A 6000-nucleotide genomic window follows, 5' to 3' on the forward strand; every position below is an offset into this window, starting at 1 on the left:
ATTAACCAACTGGCTATTTCCCATACTGACTATTCCACGTGATTTCTCTGGGCATTTTTTACAGGATTTCTTGCATGGAAGTAACTCCCTCTTCACTTCTACCTTGTAGAATATTTGACTTCCTTCAAGGGTCACCTCTTAAAGGAAGCAAGTGTTTCCTCACTTTATGAAATTTAAACTCCCTAAGGAAAGGGGCTGTTTCATTTTTGTCCTTGTATCTCCATTGCTTAGCTCAGTGCCTTCTGTGGATGACTTTAATAAGTCCCTGTTGAAGGCAGAGAATGAATATTATGTCCCTAGTCCTGGTTATTCTTCCTCCCTCCTTAAGTATAGCTTCATACAAATAGATTTGGAGGCTTTTTTAGGCTGTGACATCACACACATATAAAATATATAGTTCATGAAAACTTCTGATAATTTTTTTAGATGAACACATATCTTATTAGGATTCCCTAATCCTATATTTCTCAGGTTGATTTTCGGTATTCAAGTGTAAAACTTTATATTTATTTCTATCAAAATTTTAATTTCATTTGATTAAATTCAAAGATCTAACAACCTGACAGTATATTAGCTACCTTAGGTAGGGCTTTCTATAGGTTGGAAATTTGACAATAATGAAGATAAAGAGAAAGCAAATAACCAAGTAGAGATATGAACTAGCTCTTGGCTCCCAATCCAGTGCTCCTTTGACTACTCTGTTTCCAGAAATCAGTACATGAGTTATTACTCTCAGAGAGTTAAAAACTACAGGGATTATTATGATGCTCATTTTTACAGATGAGGTAATTGAGGCCCAGAGAAGTTAAGTGACTTGGTCAGAATCTCATTGTTAAGGTGCCAGTGATGTGATTCAAACCAAGTTTTTCCAGACTCTGTATCGAATACTCTAGCCACACTATATAATGGTTTTACGGAACCCAAAATAGAGAGGGATACTGGTGTGCAATGTGAGTAGGGGAGTAAGTATGGAAAGATGAATGTTGGGATCAGTAGATGACTAACTCAGTAAAAATGGCAGTAAGTTGATCTCTAAGAGCTCCAAGTCTCAAGTCACTGGGTCCTATGACTTCCTGCTCCCTTTAGAGCAGTCTGGGAAATTCAGAGTTGTGTTTCCAAATGAAAAATACATTTGAGTTAGTGGCATGTTAGGCTTTTTATGGGCTTGTCTCCAATACAAAGGGGCCTGATACAAAGTGAAATGGATTAGGAATTACCATTATCTCCAGAGGAAATTGAGTACTTAATTCCCCTTGAATCACATGGAATGTTTTATTCCTTAATGTTGTTTTAATGCAGCACTTATTTAGAGTTTCCTCTTTTAATTAACTTGCTCTGAAATGTAGTTTTCTTCATATTATTACTACTAATGAAATAAAAACATTTCACAATGTGAGGATATTTTGTTGGCTTCCTAACTATTGTACCTGCTTAAAGTCTCTCATCTCTCTTCAATCCTTCAAAGAGCTATCAGCATAATTTTGACAATTCACATATCTAATTCCCCTATTCAAAAAATGTCTGTTGGCTTATTATATCTAGGATAAAATATAAATTTCTTATCTTACCATTTAAAGCCCTCTACGGTCTAGGTTCAAAGTACCTTTCTAGCCTTATTTCACATTATTCCCAAGTACCAATCATATGGGACCATAAGCCATTATCTACTTTTGTTCTGCCTTCTCCTACCTGTGCAGAAATGTGGCCAAACCCATCCCTTGAAAGTACTTTATCCTATCTTGCTCTACTAAACACACGCTTTCCCCTTAAGGTTCACCTCAGGTGCTAGCCCACTAAAGTTTTGCTCATCCCCTCCCACCCTTCCTTTGCACTTATCATACTCTACCTTATAACATATTTGTCTCTTACCACCTTCTCCCCATTAATATAGTTATTGTAAGTTCCTTCAGGGCAGAAATTGTGTCATTTTTTAAATCTTTGTAACACCTCTAAGGTACAGATTCTCACCTCAATCTACACTGGATCTGTTACCAATTACTGAGTAATAAGAAAAAGAGTTAGAAGTTGACAACTGGTTCTCCCCTCTACACAAGGTCAGGCACCTCTGTGTGGGTCCAGGACCTATTTTTTAACCCTTACCTTCTGTCTAAGAATCAACACTAAATATTAGTTCCAAGGCAGAAGTGTGGTAAGGGCTAGGTAGTGACTTTCCCAGGGTCACACAGCTAGGAAGTATGTGAGGTCACATTCGAACCCAGGACCACCCATCTTTCTAGACCTGGCTCTTAATCCACTTAAGCCACCCAGCTGCACCCTCCAGGACCTTTTTTTGCCTTTGTGCATAGCCTCTGCTTTCTTCCATTCCCTGTTTTAAAATGTTTTCTGTAGAAGTTCCTGAATAGTCTTTGTCCCCATTGACCATAGACCTCTCCATTTTTCTATCCTTTTGACTTAGGCTTGTAAAATGAATATGAATTTTCTAAGATTTCCTGATCAAAACTCAGTCTAGTACATTTTCTAGATCTCAAAAGGGAGGCTGTAAGTGAAAATTCAGGTGTACTTCCTGCTACTCTGACATCTATGCTTTTTGCACAATATTTTAAAAGGCAAAACTTTAAGTATATGTGTGTGTGTGTGTGTGTGTGTGTGTGTGTGTGTGTGTTATGTAAGTCTCAACATTTTTGGTGGTGGCAAAAAATTAGAAACTGAGGAAGAACCAAATAGATAAATTATAATAAATGAATGTGATAAAATACTCTAATGCTATAAAAATGAAGGGGAGAGTTTCAGAGAAACTGGGGAAGAACTGTATGGAATGATAAAAAGTGAAATGAACAGCCAGAAAGAAACCATTCAAATACCATGGAGCTATAATCAGGATCACACAGGACCTAACAGCTTTGGCATTAAAGGATCAAAAATCATGGAATATGATAATCAGGAGGGCAAAAGATTTGTGTTTACAACCCAGAGTCAACTATTCAGCAAAACTAAGTATATTCTTTCAGGGGGGAAATGGACATTCAATAAGATAGAAGATTTCTAAGCATTCCTGAGGAATAAGCCAGACCTAAACAAAAAATCTGAAGTCCAAACATGAGACACAAGAGAAGCCCTAAAAGGTAAATTAGAAAGAGAAAATTTAAGGGAGTCATCAAGGTCAAAATATTTATATGTCTACGTGGAAAGAAGATACCTGTAATTCTCAAAATTACTCTTAGGAGTAGAGAAGATAGAAGGAATTTACCCAGAAAGAGGGTGGGGAAGTAAGCTGATTATGATGATATGATATATGTGATACTATAAGATAATATGATATGTTTGTAAATGTGATGATATGAAATGATATGTATGTATGATGTGTATATGTATGTATGATATGTATACATATAAATGATATGTTAAAAAATCAAGGAGTGAAAGAGAGGGTTGCACTGAGATAAAAGGGAAGGAAGAGATAGAACGGGATAAATTATACAACATAAAGAGGCATGAAAATCATTACAGAGAGAGGAGGATAAGGATGGTGACAGGCAATGCTTAAACTTTACTCTCATCATAACCGGCTCAGAGAGGGAAAAACAAGTATACTAAGTGGGGTATAGAATTCTATCACCCTACAGAGAAGTAGAAAGGGAATAAGACAAGGGAAGGAAGTGGTAACTGAAGGGAGGAGGGAAAAAGGGGATGACAAAAAGCAAAATGCTGGTGAGGAGGAACAGAGTGAAAGGGAACAGAGCAGGATCTAAAGGGGAATATAAGATGGAGAGCAATACACAGTTAGTAATCATAATGCTGATTGTGAATGAGATGAACTCACCCATAAAATGTAAGAGGATAGCAGAGTGGACAAAAAACCAGAATCCTACTAGAAGTTGTTTACAAGAAACACATTTGAGGCAGGGTGACACACACACACACACACACACACACAGATTCAAGGTAAAAGGCTGGAACAGACTTTATTATGCATCATCTAAAATTAAAAAAGCAGGAGTAGCAATCATGATACCAAACAAATCTAAAGTAGTAATTGATCTGATTAAAAGAGATGAGGAAGTAAACTACATTTTGCTAAAGGGTACTATAAACAGTGAATTAATATCATTACTAAACATTTATGCACAAAATAGTATAGCATCTAGATTTCTAAAGGAAAAATTAAAGGAGGTCAAATAGGAAATAGATAGTAAGACCATATTAGTGGGGGATCTCAACCTTCCCCTTTCAGAAGTAGATAAATTAAACCTAAAAATGAATGAGAAAGATGTAAAAGGAAGTGGATGAAATTCTAGGAAAATTAGAGTTAACATATATCTTAAGAAACCTGAATAGGGATAAAAAGGACTGCACCTTCCTCTTAGCAGTACATGATACATATACAAAGATCGACCACATATGAGGGCATAGAAATATTGCAAACAAATGCAGAAAAGCAGAAATAATAAATGTAACTTTTTAAGATCATAATGCAATAAAAATTATAATTAACAAAGGTCCATGGAAAGGCAAATTTAAAATTATTTGGAAACTAAACAATCTAATTCTTCAAAACTGGTGGGTCAAAACAGAAATCATAAAAACAATTATTAACTTCATTAAAGAGAATGACAATGAAGAGACAACATAACAAAACCTATGGGATACAGCCAAAGTAGTACTCAAGGGAAAATTTATATCTCTGAATGCCTATAGCAACAAAATTGAGAGGGAGGAGATCAATGAAATTGGTTTGCAACATAAAAAATTAGAAAAAGAACAAATTAAAAATCCCCATATGAAAACTAAATTGGAAATCCTAAAAATTAAAGGAGAAATTAATCAAATTGAAAGTAAAAAGAACTATTGAACTAATAAATAAGACTAGGAGCTGAAAAACAAATGAAATAGATAAAATACTGGTTAATCTAATAAAAAAAGAGAATCAAATGAATAATATCAAAGATGAACAGGAAATTATGATAATTATTAAGAACTATTTTGTCCAACTATATGGCAATAAATATGACAGTCCAGGTGAAATGGGTGAATATTTACAAAAATATAAATTGCCTAGATTAACAAAAGAGGACATAGAATAGTTAAATAATCCCATCATCTCACAAAAACAAATTGAATAAACCATCAAGGAACTTCCAAAGGAAAAATCCCCAGGGCCAGATAGTTCCGCCAGTGAATTCTATCAAACATTTCAAGAACAACTAATCCCAATACTATAAAAATTATTTAATAAAATAAGCAAAGAAGGAGTTTTACCAAATTCTTTTTAGAATACAAATATGGTACTGATTCCAAAGACAGGCAGACCAAAAACAAAGAAAGAAAATTACAGACCAATCTCCCTAATGAACATAGATGCAAAAATCTTAAATAAAATACTAGCAAAAAGACTACAGCAAGTAATCACAAGGATTATTTACTATGACCAGGTGTGATTTATATCAGGAATGCAAGAATGGTTTCATATTAGGAAAACTAGCCACATAATTGACAATATCAATAATCAAACCAATAGAAATCACATGATTATCTCAATAGATGCAGAAAAAAACCTTTGATAAAATACAACACCCATTTCTATTGAAAAAACTAGAAAGTATAGGAATAGAAGGGCCTTTCTTCAAAATAATAAACAGTATATTTATAAAACCATCAGCAGGTATCATCTGCAATGGGGATAAGTTAAAAGCCTTCCCAATAAGATCAGGAGTGAAGCAAGGATGCCCATGATCACCTCTATTATTTAATATTGTACTAGAAATGCTAGCTTTAGCAGTTAGAGAAAAAAAAAAGTTGAAGGGATTAAAGTAGGCAATGAGGAAACTAAACTAACACTCTTTGCAGATGATATGATGATATACTTAAAGAATCCTAGAAAATCAACTGAAAACTTGTGGAAATAATTAACAGCTTTAGCAAAGTTAAAGGGTACAAGATAAACGCACATAAATCATCAGCATTTCTATATATTTCCAACAAAATCTAGCAGCAGGAGTTAGAGAAATTCCATTTAAAATCACTCCAGACAATATAAAATAT

The sequence above is a fragment of the Gracilinanus agilis genome, chromosome X (assembly GCF_016433145.1).
Source record: "Gracilinanus agilis isolate LMUSP501 chromosome X, AgileGrace, whole genome shotgun sequence".
Taxonomy (NCBI): domain Eukaryota; kingdom Metazoa; phylum Chordata; class Mammalia; order Didelphimorphia; family Didelphidae; genus Gracilinanus; species Gracilinanus agilis.